The 25,322-nt window shown below is 44.9% G+C and overlaps 1 protein-coding gene and 1 pseudogene across 1 annotated transcript in view; one reads left to right on the top strand and one right to left on the bottom strand.

The window, feature by feature from the left end:
- GMDS (GDP-mannose 4,6-dehydratase) overlaps positions 1-25,322 on the bottom strand; it is a 681,907-nt gene that overhangs the window by 39,465 nt on the left and 617,120 nt on the right. The window lies entirely within an intron of this gene.
- LOC103301886 (kelch domain-containing protein 3-like) lies at positions 21,425-22,741 on the top strand (annotated as a pseudogene).

The raw sequence follows: 25,322 nt of genomic DNA, 5'->3' as shown, positions 1-25,322 counted from the left end.
AACTAAAGTCCATAGTTTACATTGAGTTCACTCTTTGATTTGTACAATTCTGTGGGTTCTGACAAATGTATACTGTCATGTATCCACCACCACAGTATTGTACAGAAGAATTTTTCTGCCTTAAAAAAACCCTATGCTCCACCTATTTAACCCTCCCTGTCTGCTGCTGAACACTTGCCAACCACCGATCTTTTTGCTATCTCTACTTCTGCCTTTTCCAGAATGTCATCCAGTTGGACTCATACCATATGTAGCCTTTTCATATTGGTGACATGCATTTTATGTAGTTTGGCAGCTCATTCCTTTTTGTGCTGGATAATATTGCATTGTGTAGATGTTCCACAGTTTATCCATTCTCCTACTGAAGGATATCTTGCTTGCTTCCAGTTTGTGAAGATTGCAAATGAAGTTGTTAGAAACACTCCTGTGCAGCTTTTATGTGGACATAGTTTTCAACTCCTTTGGACCATGTAATGAGACTATGTTTGGCTTTTTATGAAACTGCAAACATTCCTCCAAAGAGGAGGCAGAATTTGGCATTCCTACCAGCAGTGAGTCCCTTCTGTTCCAGACATCCTTGCCAGCATTGAGTGCTTTTGATTTTCATTGTTCTACTTGGTATACAATGGTATTTTGTCATAATTTTAATTTGCATTTCCCCAATGACATGTAACATTGAGCATCTTTTCATAGGCTTATTTGCCATTTGTGTATCTTCTTTGGTGAGATGTCTGTTTAGATACTTTGCCCATTTCTAATTGGATTGTTGATTTTCTTATTGTTTAATTTTAACAGTTCTTTGTATATTTGGATACCATCCTTTATCAGATATGTGTTTTGCTAAGGTTTTTCTCCAAGTTTGTGGCTTGATTTTTAGTTCTATTAACTGTGTTTTTCAGTAGATGATCAAGATTTTCTCCCATGCTATCTTCTAGAAGTTTTTTGGTTTTGAATTTTACACTTAGCTCTATGATACATATTGAGTTAATTTTTGTGAAGGGGACAAGGTCTGTGTGTAGATTTGTTTCTTTTTCTTTTTGCATGTGGATATCCAGTTATCCCAGTGCCATTTGTTGAAAAGACTATTCTTCATCCATTGAAATGCCTTTGCTCTTTTGTCAAAGACCAGTTGACTACGTTTGGCAGTGGAGGTGGGGGGACTATTTCTTGTTCTCTATTCTGTACTACTGATCTATTGTTTTGACAATGCCATGCTATCTTGATTATTACAGCTTTATGGTAAGTCTTGTAATCAGGTAGTGTCAGTTCTCTAACTCTAATCTTCAACTGTGTTGGCTATTTCAGGTGTTTTACCTTTCCATATAAACTTTAGAATTAGTTTGTCTATATCCACAAAAATATCCTATACTATGTTCCTTCTTTATGAAGAAGGACTTCAAATTTCAATTCTTGCAAGGTAAGTCTACTGGAGACACATTTCGTTAATTTTTATTTGTTTGAGAAAATGTGTTTCTCCTTCATTTTTGATGGATAATTTCACTAGATACAGAATTCCAGGTTGGTGGGTTTTATGGGGTTTTTTTTTAGTTTTTTTTTTTTTTAACACTTTAAATATTTCACTTCACTCTCTTCTTGCTTGCCTGGTTTCTGAAAAGAAGTCTGACATAATTCTTACTCTTGTCCCTCTAAAAGTGTTTTTCCCCCCCTCTAGATTACTTTGAGATGTTTTCTTTGTCTTTTGTTATCTGCGGTTTGAATATGACATACCTACTTGTAAATGTTGGTATTTATTGTACTTGGAGTTCTCTGAACTTCCTGAATCTGTGGTTTGGTGTCTGTCATTAATTTTTGAGAAACTGCAGCTAGTTGTAATTTAGATATTTTTTCCTATTCCTTTCTTCCTTTTTTCTCATTTTGCTACTCCCATCATGTGAATGTTACACCTTTTATAATTGTCCTACAGTTCTTGGATAGTTTAGTTTCAGTTTTTTTTCCATTCCTTTTTCTCTTTGCTTTCAGTTTTGGAAGTTTCTATTAACATATCTTCAAGCTCATTCATTCTTTCCTTCACCATGTCCAATCTACTGATGAGCCCATCAAAGGCACTCTTCATTTCTGTTACATTGCTTTTAATTTCTAGCAATTCCTTTTGATTCTTTCTTAGAGTTTCCATCTGTCTGCTTATATTTCCCATCTGTTCTGACATGTTGACCACTTTTTCCATTAGGTTACTTAATATATTCATCATAGCTATCTTAAGTTAAAGATGAATAATTTCAAACTCTTTTCTATATCTGATTCTGATGCTTGCTTTGTGTCTTCAGACTGTTTTTTGCCTTTCAGCATGCCTTAAAGTTGAAAGCCAGACTTGATGTAGAAGATAAAAAGAACTGAGGTCAATAGGCCTTAAATGTGAGGTTTTATGTTTAGTTAACCATGTTTATCATTTTCTGTAAGTACCAGAGGCTAAAATTTTCTCCAATTGCCTTGTTTTTGTTTCCCCTTTTGGCCATGGGTTTCCTATAGAATCCTTCTTAGTCTGAATCTTGCAATTCTTTCAGATGAAATCCCCATAATAATACAAGAACTTGTTGATGTGGTGTTAAAGTGTGAAGGAAGGGAAAACATTCTATAGTCCTATAATTAGTTCTTAATACTTTTCCTGGGTCTGTGTCCCTGGTCTATGACTTTTCACAGGTGCTTTTCAGCTTTCCTCCTCACCATCTTAAGTAAAACAAGAGGACTGAAGGGGGTTGGAGTTGAGTAGTTACCTTCCCTCACATCAGTTAGACTCTGGCAAGTCGTTTCCCTTGAAGGAAGAACTTTGTTAAGGAAAGCAGAGAGCTCTGAACATATTCCAAAATGGTTACTTTTCTTCTCCCCCTGACAAAAGCATGAGGTTATTTTTCTTTGATCTTCACCCCAAGGATCTAGGACTCCTGAAGGTAAAACTCATGAGAGTATGGGGTCCTCCTAATGCTGAGTCCCCAAGTGTTCTGATCTCTCAGGCTAGTCCTCGCTTAATCTTTAGCAATGAGTCAACCACCCTTCTTTGTTGCCACATGATGCTGGTCCAGTGGAAGTTTCTGCTCTCAATAATCTCTGATTCTCTCTATTCATATCTCTCTCAGAATTCTGAGGGCAGCATTTTGCCCACTGACCTCAATTCTCTGATGAATTTAAGAAGAATTGTTGATTTTTAGCTTGTCCCGCTTGCTTCTTGTGAAGACTTTTCATTACTTACATGCTGGAGTGGAAACTGGAAATGAGTTCAGTGGATTTTTAAAAAAATTATCTTTATTGTTGAACATATTAAAGATTTCCCCTAATCCCGCCCTCCCATTGACTCCCTCTACCCTGCCCTTGTCCCCCTCATCAGTGGACTTTTAATTATTGTTCTCTTCAACTAAATGTGACTCAGATCAAACATGGAAAGAAAAACACATAAGGCAGGCACAGTGGTAAAAATCCAGGCAGAACATTTTAGCTTAAGACTCAGTCAAAGGTAAGCAATTAAAATAGATTTTTGAAATTATTTTTCTACATGATTTCCCTGTGCTAAAATATATTTCCAGGCATTTGTTTTCATTACTTAAACATATCATAAAAAATTACTTAACTATTTTTTTACATAAGCAATGAAACATGGTCCAGTCAGCATTGTCAATTAACACTACAAGGATTTCATTATTTGCTTAAAACAAGCAGCTTCCACAGCATAGTCTCATACCCATTCTAATTCTGATAGCAAAGCAACACATTTTCTATATGAGTGCTGTTTACCAAAACAGCCCTAGACAAAAAAAACACACACTGCTTTTCAAATGATTTATATAACCCCAATTGTGTGTACACACACTCTCTCTTTCTCTCTCTCTCTCTCTCTCTCTCTCTCTCTCTCTCTCTCTCTCTCTTTCTCTCTCTCTCTCTCACACACACACACACAAACACACAATACTCTTTGTCGAATACACATGAACACACTCACTATGAAAACAAAGAATGACACCATTTCTGCGTATGTGTCCTGTGTCAAGAGCAGACAGACAGTGGTTATCAAGCAAGCCTGCACTGCTGCCCTGGAGAGCCACACCTCAGAGGTGCAGTGCCTTCATGAAGCCGGTCTTTCCACTGGATGTGAGCCTGTGCAAGGAGCCTGTGATGCCCTCTTCCACAGAAACATGTGGACTGCTCCAGCCCGTGGGGGCGGGCAGGGAAGCGTTTTAGAGTAGAAGTAGAGACCAGGACAATAACTATATTTATTTACAGATGACAACAGCATTGAATAATTCAGGTCAACTGATGCAAGAGCTGAGAAGCTGAGTGTTTCCACCAGTTGGCATGGTCCTCTATCTTATCAGAACAGGCCAGTGTGCCCTAGTTAAGGTTGTCTATTTGTTCAGATTTGCTCTTTGCTCCCTATACTTGATCATATGGATTGTTCATGAAGTAATGACTGAACATTAATGGATATAACAAAGGCTCATCTTGATGTGCTATATGCTTCACTCATGCAAACACCTCCAAGATGGAGTTTGGCCACTGTAAGTTGCTATAATTCAGTGTGCACCATATTTTGATAATGTACAGAGAGTGTTTTATTGCAGTCAAATAATATCTTGAGCTCTCACAACAGCAAACTACAGGAACTTCAAAGGAATTCCAGTGCAACTAGAACCATCATTACAAAACAAATTTTAGCTTTATTGTTAGCCAGACCACAAAGGGGCAGGGACTGTGCCAAAGTAAATGCTTTTGAAATCTCCTCTATATATTACCTCTGAACAATTAATTGGTCTCCTGGAGACAAGGGGGGGGGGAGGAAAGAAAACAAAAGATTGACAATGGAATATACTGTTCTTGGATATTGTAGCATGGATAGTCATATTGCACAAATACCTGTGCCAAATTGATCATTAATTTCAACTAGCTGGTAATTTTACAGACTAAGCTAGGTATCATAAACTAAATTATACTCACTCTGTAGATTGTATTTTTAGTTGGTTACAGAGAGAAGATTCTACTGCCTAAGAGAATCTATTGTGTTTAACATCCAGCTGTTCGACAGACCATCATCACCAAGCCTCTGAGGTGACCTTCACGCGCGAAGCATTTTCTGTGGCGAACACAAATTCCTAACATGTGGGCCCTTCGTCAACTGACTTCTTCTGGCATCCTTCAAAGGGACAAGACCTAATTCTGGGCAATCAGGTTGGTGAATAAGACAGGTAGGTGAGCTACAGGGAATAAATGGGGGGTTGATCCATATTAGGAATGAACTGTTTGGGGTCCCAATCCCAAATATCAGAATCCCTTTGCCTGTGATAGCTATTTCTCTTTTCACACTTTCTGTCTTCTGAAGTACTGAACAGCCTAAGGCTCAGATCACATTTTGGCTCTTTGATTCTTTACTGTGGCTCAATTTATGATATCAGAAATGGTGCCTGTCTCAGGCCCTCCTCCCTGGGAGCTGTCCTGAATCTGTGTTCCATTACATTATAATGTGACATTTCACATTGATAAGGTCCTTTGAGAGTCTCATATTAAAGAGACTTACACAGGCAAAGTATCATTGATGCCACATATTCTAGATGTCAGCATCACAGAACCATTTTCCCGTAATCACCTTATGTTTCCTAACAGGCAAACTACAGGAATAAGCCTGCAAAGAGGTCTACCCAGGGCAAGTGCTCAAGTGTGCTCATCATTTCTGAAGCTAATGGAAGTAACCTAAAGGCTGCTTTTCATGACAAACCACTCTGCATGATGGTTCCTAAAGAAAAATCACAAAAGTGGACAGAGATCGCTTAGCTCTTGGTCTGCTCTCTCTGCCAGCTCACATTTACTGCTGCCTCTGTAGGAGGAAGGCTAAAAAAGCAAAAAGCAAAATGCAAACACATCCACACACGCACAGACACACACACTCCTCCACTAAAGAGGTGATGGGCACAGAGAAAGGAATGTGCCGGCACATCTGCTTCATGGCGGAGTCCTGCCACCTGGACGTGCTGGTATTCATGACAGAAGCTCTGCCTGACTCACATGCATGACATCACGCCGCAAATTCCGTCACATTGTTGGATAAGTCACTCACATTCCAGTCGGCTGTGTCCTAGCACGCAGGGTTCCAAAACGGCACAGAAAACGAGCACTGCGCAGTCAACATCTGACGTTAGGAGAAATCACAAAAGGCTCCTCACTCAGGACCCAGTGTGGGTCTCATGAGGAGCAAGAGGTGGCCACCCAGATATGCGGAGGGGCTGTCTGACTGACAGAGAGGGCTTCCAACAGAGGTGCTCATGAGGCCTCCAAGGGGACCAATCCAACCCCACGGTCCTTCTGATCTTGAACACCTCAAGAAAGTGCAGGAGGTTGAATAAAGAGAATGCTGTGAATTTGGCTGTCAAAATAGTATTTAGCATATCCACATAGAAATTTCTCCTTTTCAAATGGAAAGATGATGGGATTTAGACTTAGAAGACCTGGCTACAAATTATGGACCCTGAACTTGCAAACCTTCCAGCCTTCACGATTTGGTATGTTTTAGGTTTATGAAATGCTCTTTGCTTCCGAAATGTTGACACTTGCTAAACACCTACATTTTTCCTTCCAAAGCAGACACAATGGTAAGTTATTCAATGGGATTCATTTATTTTATTGTATAATTTATTCTAAGACGAATACAAAGAAAAAAAGAGTCTATGTCCAAAAACATCTTTGCACACTTTTTGCAACATGTCACCATTTTAGATGGGAACAAGCCAGCATTATATTAGAGCCTAGAAAAGTTCTCCTTGGCTCCACTCCCCAGCCCTCCACCTCCACCAAACTGAAAGCCAATGTGGGCATTTCTGGGCAGGTTCACAGAGACTCGCTGATGAGAGTGATCCAGGTGTTTGGCTGTTGTCCACTCTGCCACCTTCGCCAGTTGTGTGGACCAGGGCCATAACACATCCCCTGGTGCAGGCAAGCAAGCAGACAATGCTCCCGTGTGGCAGGTCTCCTGGTTTCTCAGAAAGAGGAATCTGGACTTTTCTGTGAAATCTTCTGGTATTTAAATTCAATTAAAAAAGCACCTCTATTGGCCCAGTTGTCCCCAGAGGTTCCTGAGTTGAGACCTCAGATGGACAACGTAGAGGAGGGAAGGAAAAGATAGCATGACGAATGCACACAAACCTCACTGTGCTCATTCCATCAAGTTCCTTTCTGTTTGGTTCCTAAAATAAACATGTACCCCACTGGTGGCTCTACCTTTAAAGTTAACCCTAGAAACTGTGGCCGAAAAGCTCATGTTGGAGGCCCAGGAATCCTGGTTCCATTGCTGGCTTTCTTCCTAACTTTAGCTGATAGAATGTAACCCCATGAGTCTCAAGGAGAGGGGGTGGGTAGAATATACAAGTGCCATGATATGCTGATTTGGGGGAATAAAAGCTTTCAACTTAAAGTATTTTGCTCCTGTTTTCCCTAAATGTATTTTTAGTTAATTAATAAATTCCTTTGTACACGTTCTACTTTGTATTTCCATCTCATGAGATTGAAATAGGCTTTTGGCATGTAACTAATCATATTTCATTTGCCTTAAAATCCTCTAGATTATCAATGGAAGTTTTCCTAATTTTAAGTACAGGACATTTTATTATTTTTTTATTTTTAAAATATATTTTTATTGATTTCAGAGAGAAAAAGAGAGGGAGAGAGAGATAGAAACATCAATGATGAGAGAGACTCATCGATTGGCTGCTTCCTGCATTCCCCCCACTGGGTATCAAGCCTGCAACCCAGATATGTGCCCTGACTGGGAATCGAACCGTAACTTCCTGGTTTTTAGGTCGATGCTCAACCACTGAGCCATGCCGGCCAGGCTAAACACAGGACATTTTATAATAGGAAGAGAGCGGGGTTTTAGCATCAATAGACCTGGTTTAGTATAACCTGAATTCACCATCTTTAAAAAAAAAAAGTATATATATATATACATATATTGATTTCAGAGAGGAAGGGAGAGAAAGAGAGAGATAGAAACATCACTGATAAAAGAGAATCATCGATCGGCTGCCTTCTGCACGCCTCCTAGTGGGGATCGAGCCCACAACCAAGGTACGTGCCTTTGACCAGGAATCTAACCAGCTCCCTTCAGTCCACAGGCCGATGCTCTACCCACTGAGCCAAACCGGCTAGGGCTGAATTTGCCATCTAATAGCAGTGCACTTTACACAAGTCACTTGATCTCTTTAGACTTCAGTTTCCTCAGTTGTAAAATGGGAGTAATAACAATAATACCTAATTTCACAGTGTTGTTGTGAGGATGAACTGAAATGATATCCAAATATCAGGATGTGGAGCAACTGGAACTCACAGGATACAGGGCAGAACAAATTTGGAAAGCTGTGTGGCGGTGACTTAAGTTAAAAGTACACTTCCCATTCACATGGCAACCCCATTCACAAGTATTTATTACCCAGGAGAAATATAATCATAGGTCTGCACAAGACACACGTGAATGTTCACAGCAGCAATGTTCTATCATTCCACAAGGAAACAGCCCAGCGCCCTTGGGCTGCTGAATGGGTGAGCTGTATACATTCACACAGTGGGTGACCACTCAGCAGTAAAGGAACGACCTATTGACATGTGGAAGAACATGGTCTCACAGCCATGATGTTAGGAAAAAGAAGTCAGATACAAAATACTAAAAATGACTGATTCAATGTATATGACATTTTAGAAAAGAAAAAGGTACAGTGACAAAAAAAGAAAATGTGGAGTAATAATCCCAATTGTGTGTACTATCTGCAGAGGGATCAGCACAGAACTCCCTGAGGAGAGGGAAGTGCTCTCTGCTTGGTTTATGGTAACAGCTACACAACTGCCACAGTCATCAACCTGCACTGAGAGTGGTGACTTTTATGTACATTACTAGAGGCCCGGTGCATGAAATTCGTACACTCGGGGAGGGGGTCCCTCAGCCCAACCTGCGCCCTCTCGCAGTCTGGGAGCCCTCGGGGGATGTCTGACTGTGGCAGAGGCAAGAGAGACTCCCACCACCGCCGCTGCCCTCGCCAACTGTGAGCCCGGCTTCTGGCTGAGTGGCACTCACCCTGTGGGAGCACACTGACCACCAGGGGGCGGCTCCTGTGTTGAGCATCTGCCCCCTGGTGGTCAGTGTGTGTCATAGCGACCAGTCGTTCCTCCGTTAGGGTGATTTGCATATTATTCTCTTATTCGTGCACAGGGGTGTGTGTTAGGGTGATTTGCATATTATTCTCGAAATTCGTGCACAGGGGTGTGTGTCCCTCAGCCCAGCCTGCACCCTCTCCAATCTGGGACCCCTCAAGGGATGTCCAACTGCCCATTTAGGCTCAATTCCAGTGGGATCAGGCCTAATCGGGAAGTAGGACATCCCTCTCACAATCCAGGACTGCTGGCTCCCAACTGCTCGTCTGCCTGCCTTCCTGATTGCCCCTAACCGCTTCTGCCTGCCAGCCTGATCACCCCCTAGCCACTCCCCTGCCAGCCTGATTGATGCCTAACTGCTCCCCTGCCAACCTGTTTGCCCCTAACTGCCCTCCCCTGCAGGCCTGGTCCCCCCCAACTGCTCTCCCCAGCAGGCCTGGGTCCCCCCCAAGTGTCCTTCCCTGCAGGCCCAGTTGCCCCCAACTTCCCTCCTCTTCCGGCCTGGTCACCCCTAACTGCCCTCCCCTGCAGGCTTGATTGCCCCCAACTGCCCTCCCTTGCAGGCCTGGCCTCCCACAACTGCCCTCCCTTGCAGACCTGGTCCCACCCAACTGCCCTCCCCTGCTGGCCATCTTTTGGTGGCCATCTTGTGTCCACATGGGGGCAACCTCTTTGACCACATGGGGGCAGCCATCTTGTATGTTGGAGTGATGGTCAATTTGCACATTACTCTTTTATTAGATAGGATAGAGGTGTGCTGCATGGGTGGGGGCCAGCTGGTTTGCCCTGAAGGATGTCCCAGATCAGGCTGGGGGTTCCCTTGGGGTGTGGGGTGGCCTGGGTGTGGGGCCTGTGGTGGTTTGCAGGCCGGCCACACACCCCCAGTGACCCAAGCAGAGGCCCTGGTAACTGGGATTTATTTATCTTCTATAATTGAAACTTTGTAGCCTTGGGTGGAGACCAAGGCTGGCCAGGGCTGCTGAAGCATGGCTTCCTCCATCGCCGGGGGCAACTCAAGCCTCCTGCTCTCTCCAGCTCCGTGGCTGCCGCCATTTTTGTTGGGATTTATTTATCTTCTATAATTGAAACTTTGTAGCCTTGAGTGGAGGCCTGGGCCTGCCAGGGTGTGCAGAAAGCTTGGCTTCCTCCATTGCCGGGGAAACCCAAGCCTCCTGCTTGCTCCGTGGCTGCAGCCAACTTGGTTGGGTTAATTTGCATACTTGCTCCTGATTGGCTGGTGGGTGTGGCTTGTGGGTATAGTGGAGTGATGGTCAATTTGCATATTACTCTTTTATTAGATAGGATACCTCATTAAAGCTGAGCTGGGGGGTGGAAAAGCCAAGCGCAGTACCTGGCACCGCGTGAACACACTGGGTAAACATTAATCCTCCTGTTCGTTTGTCACTTACAGTACACTCACAGCCCTGCACCTACCTGTGCTAACACTGCCTCTCTTCTTCCAGAAAGTCTGACACAAACCTGTAGCCCTGCCCCTGGTATTTCTCTTTATTTACCTACCTCAAAAAAACAAGAGGCAGTGAGACTTGTACTGAAGCCTGTAAAGTGCCTTGGGACACTTGGATACAAAGTGAAACAGGGTGCCAGGTGTTGTTACTACTCTTTTCAAGTATACAAATAGTAAGGCTCTTTGTCTGCTAATTGACTTTAGTAATCAAGAAAAAAAAAAAACCTGTTTATTCTTAAAAGGCAATTAAAAGGCCATTTGATGATAAACGCCTCATCTCCAATTATGTGTCAGAATACCCATGCTCACATTTCCAGGCTTCTGCCACGGGCCTACATTCTGAGAGCACGAGGCCCAGTGATGCTCCACTCTCCTTCCTGGAGTGTGAGTCTCACCAGTGGGCTGGGACAGGTGTGAGGGAGTGAACATTGGACGGGAAGACTGGGGTGAAGGAGGGAAAAGGGAACGAAGGGGCATGGAAGTGGGCATTTTAGGCTCAGGTTGATGGAAAACCTATGGCTGTTTCACTCAACATTTCTTAGCTTTACTAAATAGTTATGTTCTTAAGTTTTTAAAGCTAACAATTTATGACAACCTTCTTAATCTTATCGGTAAGCTCTTAAACATCCACAATGAAGACTTTCTTGGGCACATACTCCAATCTTAATTTCTCTTTCCAACTCCGGGTGATCATTTTCTGAGACAAGATGTGGCTCCCCGCTGGGGACTCCGGGCCAGTTCCTGATGACCATGGGTCTTGCCCGGAGGTGTCAGTACAATAGGAGCGGGTAGCTCACACTCAAACCCGAGGGGAGAGGAGAACCAGCGATTCCCAGCCTCTGCACTCTGAAACCCGAGATGCCGGCTCCTTTCCTGTACAACAGCACAGAGAGCTCAGTTGGTGGTGTTATGACTTGTCTGGTTCCCACAGAAGGAGGAATCCTGCCAAATGTGTGTAATCTGCGCTGAAGTATGCAATCAGGGAAACCACACCCAGAAGCAAGTGCAAGGCTGAATAATTAAAATGATCTCGCCTGCAGATGAGATGGAAACATGGTCAGGGGTGGGAGAAGCTAATGAAGGGGCGTAAACGGTTCTAATGCTTTGGCTATCATTCTCTGCACAACATTTTCTCCTCAGACTCCTGGAGCAACGTGTCTTTCTCTAGGCCCCTGATGGATCACAGCATTTCTCTTTGTATGTGTGGTCATTTAAGGCAGTATCTGCATCTATTTAAGGCATCTAGATAAATAGATCTTACTGACTGATTTGCATTTATGTCATAAGCCCAAATGGATGGCACTTCTGTGCAAATGATCTTTCTTCTAAGGTAAGTGTTGTGTCAGTTTTTATGACAACACTGAGTAAAAGTGCATGACATAATAATGTAGGCAACTTTTGGATTGAGCTGCTCCATGTTTCAGGGCTGCCTTCACTATACAAAATGGTTAAAACCATTCACTTTCTGCCCTGGCCGGGTAGCTCAGTTGGTGTGTCATCCTGATATGCCGTGGTTGCAGGCTCAATCCCTGGTCAGGGCACAAACAAGAATCAACCAATGAATTGTATAAATATGTGGAACAACAAATCAGTGTTTCTTTCTCTCTCCCTTCTTCCTCTCTCTCTTAAATCAACAGAAACAAAAAAACACATTCACTTTCTGAGGTATTGGTAAGATAAAGGACTAAACAAATTAATGTATCATTCTAGGATGCAATTTTTTTTAAAAAATGAGATTGAGTAAAGCTGAAATTCATTTTTTATAGTCAGATAATAGCTACCAGCAGCGCCATCTGTTGAAATATCACAAAACTTCACTTCCTAATCCCAAATAAAGTTTACTTTAAGTAAGGCAACATAAAAACAGTTGGAATCACAGGTAAAACTAGAAATTTATAGGGTTTTTGTCCATCCTTAGTTTTAAGAAAAATCACGACTATATTTTCCAAGACAAGAGGAAAAGAGCTATTTGTAAAGCCCTTACCTACACCAGAACCTCCCAGGATTTACTAAGCATATCATGGGCAGAACCTTTCCATGAACAGAAAGCTCAGGCCTCAATGTTGATGCATTTCCCGAGGCTTTACTGCCAGGACGTGAGGGTGAGAACCACCGCACAGCACACACTACACACCACACACAGTCTCCCTCACACGTCAGCATCGGTGTCTCAGAGCTGATAGTGGTCCAGTCTCCCATCCTACAGGGAAGTAGAACGAGGCCCAGGTTCTAGGTTCAGATCTTGCCCAAGGTCAGGACCTTGGTGCTCTGAATTTCAGCACAGAGCTCTCTTCATTTCATTCCAGATCTCTCCCTCCGTGGTCTGAGGCCAAGACTAACTCATCCAGCCAACAGTTATCATGCAGCTCTGTCCTGGGTGCTCTTCCAGGCGACAGGGAGACAGCAGTGAGCACGCTGAGCAGATACTCAGCCCTTAGGATCTGAGATTCTAGTGGGGAAGAGATGCAAGGAGGTGGAGGGGAGGCCATGATGGGGGTTGCCCTTTTACAGAAGCTCCACTGTCTGTGACATTTACACAGAGCTGGAGGAGTGAGGGAGCCAGGTGGGGAGTCTGAAGGGCCAGTGTGGTTGAAGAGGGGAGTGGAGGTGAGAGGGCAGGGGCTAAACTCATTGCGGCAGGGGAGAGGGGCAGACCATGGGGAGCCTAGTTGGCTGTGGAATGACCTGGGGTTTCATTCTGAGTGAGATGGAAAGCCGCAGGGAGGGGTTTGAGGGAGAAGTAACAAGACCTTACTTGATTTTAAGTGTCACTCCGGCTGTTGTCTTGAGAGTGAGCTGTAGGGGCAAGACTAAGAACTGTGGGGATCCTGTTGGAAGAATTCCAGCAGAGAAGGGTGGCTTCATCTACGGAGAGGTAGGGAGGTCATGAGCCATGGCTGGATTCTGGGTGTGTGTTTCCAAAGAGAATGAACAGAGTTTGCTGATTGCATGTGAGAGAAAGAGGGGAGTCAAAGGTGACTACGAGGTTCTGGGGTTCAGCAAAAATAATCACTACATTTGTTGAGTGCTTACTATGTATGAGGATATTATTTCTACTAGTCTCAGACACTCTGAAAGGTAGGCATTACTCCCACTAAGGCAGATGAAAAAAAAAAAAAAGGCTTAGAGTAATTTGTAGCTGGCTAAGGTCACAGGTGGGAAGTGCTGAGGAGAATACAGGTCTAACTGCAAAGCTCTCTTTCTTTCTCCCACTGGGATCAGCCTCTACTTCCAGTCCCTCCTACCTTCTGAAATCCTGCATGTGTTTCCACTTTCAGGCCTCAGTGATGATTTTCTGAAACCTCTCTAGCACCTTCACACACATCTGTAGTGGCTCAGTCATAAACCCACCACAGCACTTACTAGGTCTCTATTCTAGATACCAGCCCGACTGGGAGAGTCTGTCCATGGACTGTATACTCCGATGCAGAGCTTAGATATTTCTGAGATACTGCTGTAAGAGTCTTCATTAGGGAATCAGTATCAAGTAACATTGTGATTCTATAAAGTTAAGAAATGAACACTTTTGAAGTATATACAGATTTTCGGGGTAGTGCTTTTTCCAATTTTTGGCATCTAGTCAAGGAACATGAGTTTATAAAAAAAAAAAAAGTCAGCTCTCCATATATACACAAAACCTTTGGAAGGTAAATAAGTGATAGGACTTCAACACGCTGTCATTTGCACTGGACATCACCCAAAACCAACTTTAGAGAATGCGTATTTGTATGGTCATTGCTGTAAAGATAACTTTCTTATAAATGGTGCATTGAAAAATGACACTCTGCAACTATACTTTATACCATTATCAATACTAACAGCCTATTACACAGACAGACAAGTATTTGGTTTTATTAAGCTGAGCTGTGAACTGTGTCAGATACATATGTTCTAACCACTAAAGAGATACAGGAGGAATGAATTGTGTGGGAGCCCATATTTCATGCTGAGCTGAGCTGGATACATCACAGAAGGATTTGTCTACCACTTACTTCCCTCTCCTCTTCATTTCACTCTGCTCCACGCCCAATGACTGCAAACATGAGCCAAGAGAGCCCATAAAATCACTTAAGTGCAGGCCTTTAAAACTAAGTTGCAATGAGTACTTAAAAGCTTTCACTAGCTATTATAAAGTAACTTTTTACTCTCTGAATGAACTGTCTAATGACTAATGTCATCCAGCAATGTAGCAATCAAGGGCCCCTCCTCCTGAGTCACAAATAGTGCAGAAGTGAATAGAGGTATAATTTAAAAATTACACCCACATCTTTGAATCAGATACATTTGTATCTTCTGATATAGACACTGGATAACAGTAGTAAACAAGTCCCTGGCAACCCTGCTCAGGCAAACTGGTAACTCCAGTGTGGAGCCTGTCACTCGTGGACACACAGATCTTCCTTTTCTTCTGCCCGTCTCCACTACTCCACATTCCCAGCGTTTTGTCCAGGGTGCCTTTCCATTGCCTACGAGGCTGTCTTAGATTGAAAACCACTGGAGCAGGGGATTTATATACCATAGTGTCATGCAGGTGGGGCCCTCCAAATGCCTTCTGAGAAATGCAATAATCAAAAGAGAGCCATGATTTTCTTAAGTCAAGTGGATCTGACCCAATCTTAAATGAATATTCAAATTGGCTTCTGAAAGCCCGCAGAGCAGACTGAAAGACCTGGAGTTCAGTTATACATAGAACAGGACCAAGTAGTAAGGTTGCTTTTTAAAATGAAATGAAACTGTTGATTTTCACATATGCAAATGAACCAAGCAGTTTCTTCTAAAGAAATCATCTTGGAGTCTAATATTACTTATACTAGTCTTAGCTCAAAATATATCTGGAGTGTCCCTTGGAGAATTCCTCAACAGTGAGTCTACACATCACATTCCAGTCTACACTGGACCAGCTCTAGAGCATGCAGCATTTTTGTTATTGTTAATCCTGACTCGAGGATATTTTTTTCCTATTGATTTTTAAATATATATATTTTATTGATTTTTTACAGAGAGGAAGGGAGAGGGATAGAGAGTTAGAAACATTGATGAGAGAGAAACATCGATCAGCTGCCTCCTGCACACCCCACACTGGGGATGTGCCTGCAACCAAGGTACATGCCCTTGACTGGAATCGAACTTGGGACCTTTCAGTCCACAGGCCAACGCTCTACCCACTGAGCAAAACCGGTCAGGGCTCCTATTGATATTTTTAGAGAGCGAGAGAGAGTGAGAGAGAAACAGAGAGAGAGAGAGAGAGAGAGAGAGAGAGAGAGAGAGAGAGGGAGAGAGAAATGAGAGAGACACATCGATTGGTTGCCTCCTGCGTGGGCTCCGACTAGGGTCGGGGATCAAACCTGCAACCCAGGTACATGCCCTTGACCTGGAATGGAATCCATGATCCTTTGGTGCATGGGCTGACACTCAAACCACTGAGAACATCAGTCAGGGCCATACAGTATTTTCAACTTGTTCTGCTTTATTAAAGTTCATAATTGACATACAATAAGGAGCTGTCATCCTTATCTTTCTTCCTGTGTGTCATGTGTCCTTTCACATTTTTTCTTTGTCACTGGTTTTGTGCAATTTGATTATGAGGCATTTCAGCTCAGTTTTCTTCCTGTTTTGTGTGTGGGATTTGTTGAGCTTCTTGGGTGTGTGTATTTATAGTTTTCATGAAATTTGGAAAATTTTTAGTCATTGTTTCTTCAGCTATCTCTTTTGTTCTCCCCTCTTTTCAGGGACTCTAATGACATGTCCATTTAGGCACTTGAAGTTGTCCTATAGAATTGACACTCTGTTCCTTTTTGTGAAAATCCTTTTTCTTTCTGTGTTTCATTTTGGATAGTTCATTATTACTATGTCTTCAAGGTCTCTAATCTTTTCTTTTGCAATATCTAGTTACCATGAGTTCTATGCAATATAATTTTCATGTAGGACAGTGCAGATTTCATCTTTACAAGTTCACTTTAGGTGTCTTCTTAATATCTTCTTCTACCTAACGTTTTAGACATACGGAACAGGGCTCTAAAAGTTGGTTTAATGTCCCTGCCTCTAACATTAACACCTGTGTCAGTTCTATGTTGATTTTGATTGGTTCCTTTTCTCTTTATTATGGGACATATTTTCCTGCTTCTTTGCAAACTTGGTAATTTTGATTGGATACCATTGTGAAACTGACCTTGTGTGGTGGTAGATATCTTTGTATTCTTCCACTAGTAAGAATGCTTGGACTTTGTTCTGGGACACAATTAACTTACTTGAAAACAGTGTCCTTTGGGGTCTTCCTGCCCTGTCACCCTGAGTCCCATGCGCTTTTCTCCTGGCTCAAATCTAGCACCTGGACCCAGGGACTCAGCCCGAGAACAGGCTGAGGAGAGCCTGTGGTTCCATGAGCAAGCTGGACCCAAAAGAAAGACAAGTGTATACTTTTTTTGGGAATTGGAGCTTTGATAAGAAAAACAACGCTAGAGGAAATGAGAGGACATGATTTAAGTTAGATGTTGGAGCTACAGGCTGTCAAGTCTATGCACACAGAGAAAAGGGAAGAAGAACAGGAAAGTAAGACAGGCAAAAGTAAACACATTTCACAAAAGGATGATTTGAACTCTCTTGGTTCAGTGCTGAGAATTCCTAATGTTTTAAGCAAAAAGAAAAGAACTGAAATGAAATGTAACAAGACCCTTTTACACTGAAGAGTGACAGCCCGGGCCTGGCCTACTAACGCACACCTGTAGTTTGTCTCGAACAAGAGCATTTCACAAGGAGGCAGCCTGCCACTCCTGCCCCGCCTGCCCGTCACACTGGCCCGCCGTTTCCCTGGCTGGCTGCTCAGGGATGGGCCACAGAAGTGGCTAATCCTTGTAAAACCAACTGAAGAACCATTTTCCCCTGAGGATTTTCTTGTGTTCTTTGCTAATAATGGTTCCTTTAATTTGCTTTCATTCTTCTCCACTTAAGTAAACATTCCTCAAGTTGATGCGCCAAACCTTCCTTTTTAATAACAGAGGCGTGATGAGTATCAGCACGTTGGCTTATCACCCGCTTCACCAGCAGTATTGCTATTGCTCTTTAAGATGAGCTGAAGTGGAAGGCGGGGAGTGGGGAGTGGGGAGGAGTTATTATCCCCATTTCACAGATGAGGAAAGTGAGGCTCAGAGGTGTTAAAGAGGTGACTCAACCCAAGCTATAGAGCTAGTAGCTGAAGGAAGCAGGGCGAACGTCCAGGCACCTTGCTGCGTAGTCCACTGCCCTCTACTCCAGAAAGGGCTTCGCTCCAATAAAGTGAAAGAATGTGAGCAGTTATAACAGTGGTTACTGTAAGAAGACTCAGATATAGTGTTCATTAGGGTCTTGTGGTGAACTTGCGGCCCTGGGTTCCTTTTAAGCAACCACTTTTGAAAGACAGAAGTAATGATAGTTGCCTGGTAGGGGTGCAGTAAGACTGAAACAAGCTGCTGCGTGGAAAATGCATGGTAGTGTGTCTGCCGCACAGCAGGTGCCCAATAACAGGTATGTTACTGAGGACTAGAACAGCCGCTTTGCTATGTGAGCCTCACGCCACCAGCCAGCAGGTGTTAGTGGCTGAGATCCCCACACACTCCTCATTAGAGTTAATTACATCTCTGAAGATCCCCCGCCCCCTAGGCTTTGATGGCAGGTCTCACACGAGTTCTACATGGCACCACTTCTACGACTTGGCCTATAATCCATGGCAGCACATTCACAGCTGTGTCGGCGAGGAAGGCGCGTGGGAGGGGCCTTTCTGTGGGAGCACCTGTACTGGGTCAATCTGGAAAAGGGTTCCCGTTGTGAGTGTCTCATTTCACTTGGCATCCGGTTTAACTTAGGGTCTAGACCAAAGGTTTCCAAGTGTGAGAGAACCTCAAAATCATCCCAAGGCTTGTTAAACAAAGGCTCCTGGGCTTCACCCCCTAAGGTCCTGACTTACCGAGCGGGCATCGTGCCCTGGCCCCGAGCGAGCTTCTCTACCATGCTCGCAGGTGCTGCTGTTGTTGGTCTGCAGACCAGGTGTTGAGAACCACTGGTTTACAGCATGGGGTTGCAGAGGCCTGAGGTTTTTGCATTTTTTTCTGTTTAGGATTAATTTATAAGAAGTTGTTTTTAGGCTTTTGTTTTATTACTTGTTTAGTCTCTAGGACTGAAAGGTGACCAGCCATCCCAGTTTGCCTGACTGCTTTTTCTTCGAACATTACCATTTACTGCCATTTTGACTCCTCCCATTAAACTGGGCCGTCCTACGAAAGCCACCCTGCACCCTTGCTCCGTGGTAACGCAGCATAAACAGAGATGCCCAGTAGGAAGTATCCCCAGAAAGCAGCACACTTAGGAGAGAGGCATCAGGGACAGACAGATACACTGCTTTGTTCAGAGCCACATGCAAATGCTGTTTATGCATCTGTTCTGAAGAGAAAAGGGGGACAAAGACTTGCTCCCAGAGCCACACACCAGACCTAGCTTCCTCCCTCAGCGGGGGCTCTGGGCTGTGTCCAGCGCCACGGCCTCCCGAGGAGATGAAAGGCCGCGGTTCACCCTGGTCATGCACACTTGAGCGCTGTGTGCATGTGACTGTGCACACTGCAGCATGCAGCGATGAGAGATGTGTGAAGTATTCCTGCCCACGAGGCCGGGAACGGGTGGCAATGCCCGGGAAGTTAGAACCGAGCTCACTGAACGTCATCTGGTTTCCCGCACTGCCCTGGCGGGGGAGGTAGAAAAGGATAGGCGGAGTACCGGGAGGAACCCTCCCTGCAAACCAGGCAGCGAGCCTTTCCTCTGCTTCCAGGAAGAGTGGCGCATTCTGTGGTAGCTTCTTTCATCTCTGGGACTCTGCTTACAAGAACTATTCACAAAATGACAGGTTTCCTGAAGAAGGAAATGCGATGGTCAGGAGATGAGGTGAGTCAGAGTTGCTGCTTTAAGTCTCGTGGACAGAGTTGGAACTGAGGTGGGAAGCCGTTTGTGTGACAGTGCCCAGCACTGTCCTGCTGGCCCCCTGCTCCGTGTGAGGGCCTGGGACATGGGCTCACCAGACGAGGGCTGCCTGGGGCACTCGGGCCCGGCTTGCTCTGATCTGTGGCGGGTGCATACTTCCTCAGGAAAAAGCAGGTCCGCTTCTCCTCAGCATTGTGAATGCTTTCTTGTCACCTGGCCTAATGCAAACTCCAAAAGCCCTCTGAATAGACAGTGGTGCTGGGATTCACGGGCACACGTGCCTAGGATCACAGAGTGACAGAAACTCCCAATCTCGGCTTCATGTGAAATCAACGGTAGCTCAGAGTTTAAGAAGAGTTACTCCACGTGCTCTGCGGGCTCCCTCTCATCCATCTTCGTGTCTGTGTACTATCAGAAAGCGCCCAGGCTGCTAGAGAAGTTATCTGAGGTGTCACAGAGGTAACACTGTGTTGTTCTTCATTAAGGAACTGGTCAGGGAAGAAATAGGAGAGAGAAAAGAAAAACTGCATCATACTGGGAAAATGAGCCCCCTGGTTGATGCTTTGCGGATGGAAAGAACAAGATGGGAGTAGGGAGAAGGAAAAGAAGCCAGAGGTGAGAGACTGAGGACGGGACAACAGAATCCAGGGCCTGGGGCAGCCAGGAGGGTCTGCAGAAAAGGCTACACGGCGAGAAGCCTGGTGGCATGGCCAGAAAGGGAAAGCCACAGCCAGGGAATTCCTGGCCCTTCCTGGGGCTGCCTAAGGAGTCCCCAGGTTTCAGGGCTTGTCCTGTTATCATTCTGGCTGTGGGTAGGGCCGGTTCCTGCTGGAGGTTGCAGGGGAGAGAATTCATTCCCTCACCTTTTCTGGCTTCTAGAGGCCCCAGCATGCCTTGGCTTGTGGCCCCTCCCCCACCGCAACTCCTGCTTGTTATCACATTTCCTTGTGTGGCTGAGCCTCCACCTCCCTGTGCACTGGCCAGTGCCCTGCACCAGGGAGCAGCTGAGGAGGGTGGGTGCACAGCCTCCTCATAGGCGAGGCCGGCCCATGTCACCAGGCTCCGGCACCCTTATCTGCACTGAAGAGGCTCAGGTGGGCCCAGCAACAGTTCACATGGTGCAATGCTTCTGGAAAAAACTTCCCAAAGTTAGGTATTTTTGCATTTTTTTCTATAAGAGAGGCCCCTGAATATAAAAACTCCCACAAAAACTATTTGTCCATCTATTTAAAAAACCTCTCCATCGGAAGCTACTGTTTAATTTGAAATACTTTGTATTTAAGGATGTGACAGAATTATTACAATGAATAGAAATGCAGGAAAAGGAATAATTCTTTAAGGAAGAATCTTCATGCTCCTACTAATATATCTGAGTATGAAATGTTTGATTTATTATTCTAGAAAACTCACTTTTATTCTAAACTACTCTGAAAGGTTTTATTTTTATTCTGAATTGTATTATTATGCTTCCTGGAAAAAATCAGCAGCCATTTAATTTCATTTTCATGTAGTCATGAAAGAAGAAAATTAGAAACTGAAAATTTGATGTTCAGATCAAATGGAGCTCCAGGGAGGAAGAGCATGAGGTGAGTTCCATAAATTCCAAATTATTCGTTTTTCCTTTGTGGGGAAGGAAAAAGTAGAATCTAGAGTCTTCTGGCTCCTTGTCGCTGTGAAAGGAGTCCGAGGCTGTATAGGAAGGATTCTACATCACATTTTAAATTCTCATGGGAGGGTTTATCTCGTTGGAGACCGAGTCGTCGGTTGGCGCTCAACGGGTTCCCGGCTGCCCGCAGCCCCGCCCCGGCCCGGCCTGACAAGGTAGCAGAGGCAGCAGGCCGTGCGGGAGCGGGGGGGCGGGGGGGGGGGGGCAGGTTGCTGTAACCAGTGGCCCAGGGGATGTTACCGTGGACAGTGCACCTGGAGGGTGGGCCCCGCAGGGTGAACCATGCTGCAGTGGCTGTTGGGCACCGGGTATTCTCCTTCGGGGGTTACTGCTCTGGTGAAGACTACGAAACACTGCGTCAGATTGATGTGCACATTTTCTATGCAGTGTCCTTGAGCAGGACAAAGCTGCCCCCGTGAGACCCACCATCCGCGGGCAGCCTCCTGTGGTACCATACATGCGGTGTGGACACTCAACCGTCCTCATCGATGACACCGTCTTCCTTTGGGGCGGGCGGAATGACACGGAAGGAGCCTGCAATGTGCTCCACGCCTTTGACGTCAATCCTCACAAGTGGTCCACGCCCCGAGTGTTAAGAACAATTCCTGGGGCCCCGGACGGACATTTGGCTTGTGTCTTGGGCAAGACCATGTACATTTTTGGGGGCTACGAGCAACTGGTGGACTGCTTTTCCAATGACACTCACAAGCTGCATACCAGCACCATGACATGGACCCTTTTCTGTACAAAGGGCAATCCTGCACGCTGGAGGGACTTCCATTCAGCCACAATGCTGGGCAGTCACATGTATGTCTTTGGGGGTCGCGCTGACCGATTTGGGGCATTCCATTCCAACAATGAGATTTACTGCAACTGCATCCGAGTCTTCGACACCAGGACTGAGGCCGGACTGTCCAGCCACTCCGGTGCTGCCCGAGGGGCGCCGGAGCCACTCAGCCTTTGGCTACAATGGGGAGCTGTACATTTTTGGTGGCTATAATGCAAGGCTGAACGGGCACTTCCATGACCTGTGGAAATTTAACCCTGTGTCCTTTACCTGGAAAAAGATTGAACCAAAGGAAAGGGGCCATGTCCACGCCGGCGCCCGTGCTGCTGTATTGTTGGTGACAAAATTGTCCTCTTTGGGGGTACCAGTCCATCTCCTGAGGAAGGCCTGGGAGATGAGTTTGACCTCATAGATCATTCTGACTTACACATTTTGGACTTTAGCCCTAGTCTGAAGACTCTTTGCAAACTGGCTGTAATTCATTATAACCTGGACCAGTCCTGTTTGCCCCATGACATCAGGTGGGAGCTGAATGCCATGACCACCAACAGCAATATCAGTCGCCCTATCGTCTCCTCCCATGGGTAGAAGGAAGTTTTTGCCACCATCCCTCCTGAGCCTGCTGTTGTCTTCACTGCCCCTGCCTGTCTCTCACCCGCCTGCCCCTTTGGACCCTGGTATACCACCACATGGAGTTGTTGGACTAGAGGTGTTTTCTGTGCTGTGAACTCAGTGGGGAGCTGTGAGGGGAGGGCTAGGTTCCCCCCGCTCCTTGGGCCGAGGGCCCCTTCCCTTGGTGCTCTGTCCCATCCACCTTCTTCCAACTGCTCCTGGACTCTGCTCTGTCCCAGGCCAGCGGGGCTCTGAGAAGTGAAGGGAATGGGGAGAAGGGAGAAGCAAGCAGTGTCTGGTCCTCGGAAGCTTCCCTCCGCTCTATTTTCACCCGCCCCTGCTTGAGCCATGAGCATTGATTGGGAGCTGAGAGAAGTTGCAGCTGTTGCCATGATACCTCCTTCGCCCTGACCCGGGGCGAAGGACCAGCAGATAATCCTACCCCTTCCTTGAGCTGTTGCTGTAACCCTGATGCTCACAGCCAGCTCAGATTTTATAAAAATGAATTAAAGACCTCTAAATAAATGGAAAAAAAATTCTCATGGGAGGCCAAAATATTTAATTGAAGACTGCCCGAATATTCTGATTTGAGGAGGAGACAGGGCACCCGTCTCTATGTCTGGTGTTTTGAAATCTTGTATGGGAAATGCTCTATATGACAGACAGAGGTGCTAGCACAAACCCGGAGGCCCCTCCTCTCTACCTGCACAGCCCCCTGCAGGCCTTACTGCCTGTAGCCAGACTCCAGGCACATGTGTGCCCGAGACACCAAGTCCACCCCATCCGGTTCTTGAAATCTGAGACTGTTACTGTCCTTTATGATAACTGACAGAGGCAGGAGTCAAGGAGAGGGATTAGTGCACCATATCCTACTCATAAAACAGGACAGCAAAGTACAGAATTCTGGGGAGAATCTCTGGGGACACTGCCAGGGTACTTGGCATTACCCTCAGAGTAGGGCACCTGGGGGAGGGCAGAGTAGACTGCATCATTCTGTTAAAGGAATGAACTCTGTTTATTCTGTTTACTAAGCTGTGGGTTATAATTAACCAGCAGACCCCAAGTCTTCACATGAATCTTATTTATTATTCAAAACCACAGGTAACCCTCTTTCATTGTGAACATTCCAGGTGTTTTCTTCCCATGGGGAACAAAAAATAAAAGCCTTGTCCTTCAATTCCTGCTTCTCTATAAAGCACTCTTTTCCTATAGATTAAATACTGCTTGCTGACAGGTTATCAAGTGTAAGATCCACATCTACTTTGCTAGCCTCTCTCAGTCTTCCACAGAGCAGCTTCATTCCCACCTAAGGCAATTTTTGAACTTAAAGACAAGTCTTTACAATTCAAAGGATATATATTCAAATGTATGAGAAATTAGTAATATCTTATGTTCTCTTATGTTCTTTGTATGACAAAATTAACAAAAAAAACAACTTATTCCATTCCTTTTCCATATATTAGGCCATCAAATCTAAGGTCATGGGGGCAGAAGTCTTATTACTTTTAATTTTTATGTAAATATTAATTACCAGAGGCCCGATGTACAAAGATTTGTGCAAGAATGGGCCTTCCTTCCCCTGGCTGCAGGCACTGCCTTTGCTCCAGCAGGAACTGCCTTTCTGCCTTCCCACGCTGCCAAGAGGCCCGGAGTGGCTGGGGTGGTGCGGAACGCCTGTGTCATCACCATGGCAAATGTCCCACCCCGCCCCCGGGCGCTCGGCGACTGTGTATGCAAATTAACCTGCCATCTTTGTTGGGTTAATTTGCATACTCACTCCTGATTGGCTGGTGGGCAGCACGAAGATACGGTCAATTTGTATCTTACTCTTTTATTAGTGTAGATAAGTAACAAATACGTTTACTTATAAATTTCTTCCTTTTCAGACCTCTAGAATGTTTCTTCCATTTCTGTTAGCATATATTACTATAAAATAAATGATGTTTACTGATGACAGTTATGATCAATAATTTTATTTGGAGCAAAAACATGTTCTGATTCAATGAGAACAGTTCTCCCAAAGTGGCTGAAAGCTGATTTACAACACAGGAGTTTATCTTCTATATGGAGACATGCTGTTATGAACTATCAGATGTCCAAGAATTTTGAGGAGGGGGGGTGGTGGTGAGAGACTCTTCTTAAATTACAGCTCTCGGGAGTATCGGCGACCTTGAAACTGGGATCCTGCTCTAACAGCAGCGAGATTCTAAGGAAGGCGCCACAATGCAACATGGTCAGTGCTGTTTTCTCAGTGATGCCTGACAGTCTCAGGTGTTTAACAAGAAGAGCCTGTAAAGGTATCCCTTAACCCAGGCACTGCTGAAAAACCTGTGAGAGAATCAGACATTCAGAGCAGTAGGAACTCCGGGTCTGGCTCCTGATTTTATAGATGAGGCGACCCAGGCAGCAAAGCTGGACAAGCACACTTAGCTGGTGGCAGAGCCAGGCCTGGAATATTACAGTGCCTTCCACTCGGTTATCCACAATCTTCATTAAAACAGGTTATCGAGTGTAAGATCCACATCTACACTTAATTTTGTCATCACAAAGAAGGCGAGTGCACTAGTTCTTTCAGATGGCTTCTGATGGCTTGTTCACTCAAGAGGCTACTGTAATGAACCAGTTCCTAACAACATAGACCCTGGTCATGTTCTGTAACTTTGCTGTGGGATGGAACAGGTAGGCGAGTCGGGAAAAGGGCACTAGAAGGGCTG

Source organism: Eptesicus fuscus, chromosome 9 (assembly GCF_027574615.1).
Source record: "Eptesicus fuscus isolate TK198812 chromosome 9, DD_ASM_mEF_20220401, whole genome shotgun sequence".
Lineage (NCBI taxonomy): Eukaryota > Metazoa > Chordata > Mammalia > Chiroptera > Vespertilionidae > Eptesicus > Eptesicus fuscus.
This window is presented reverse-complemented; position numbering and strand designations above follow the sequence as displayed.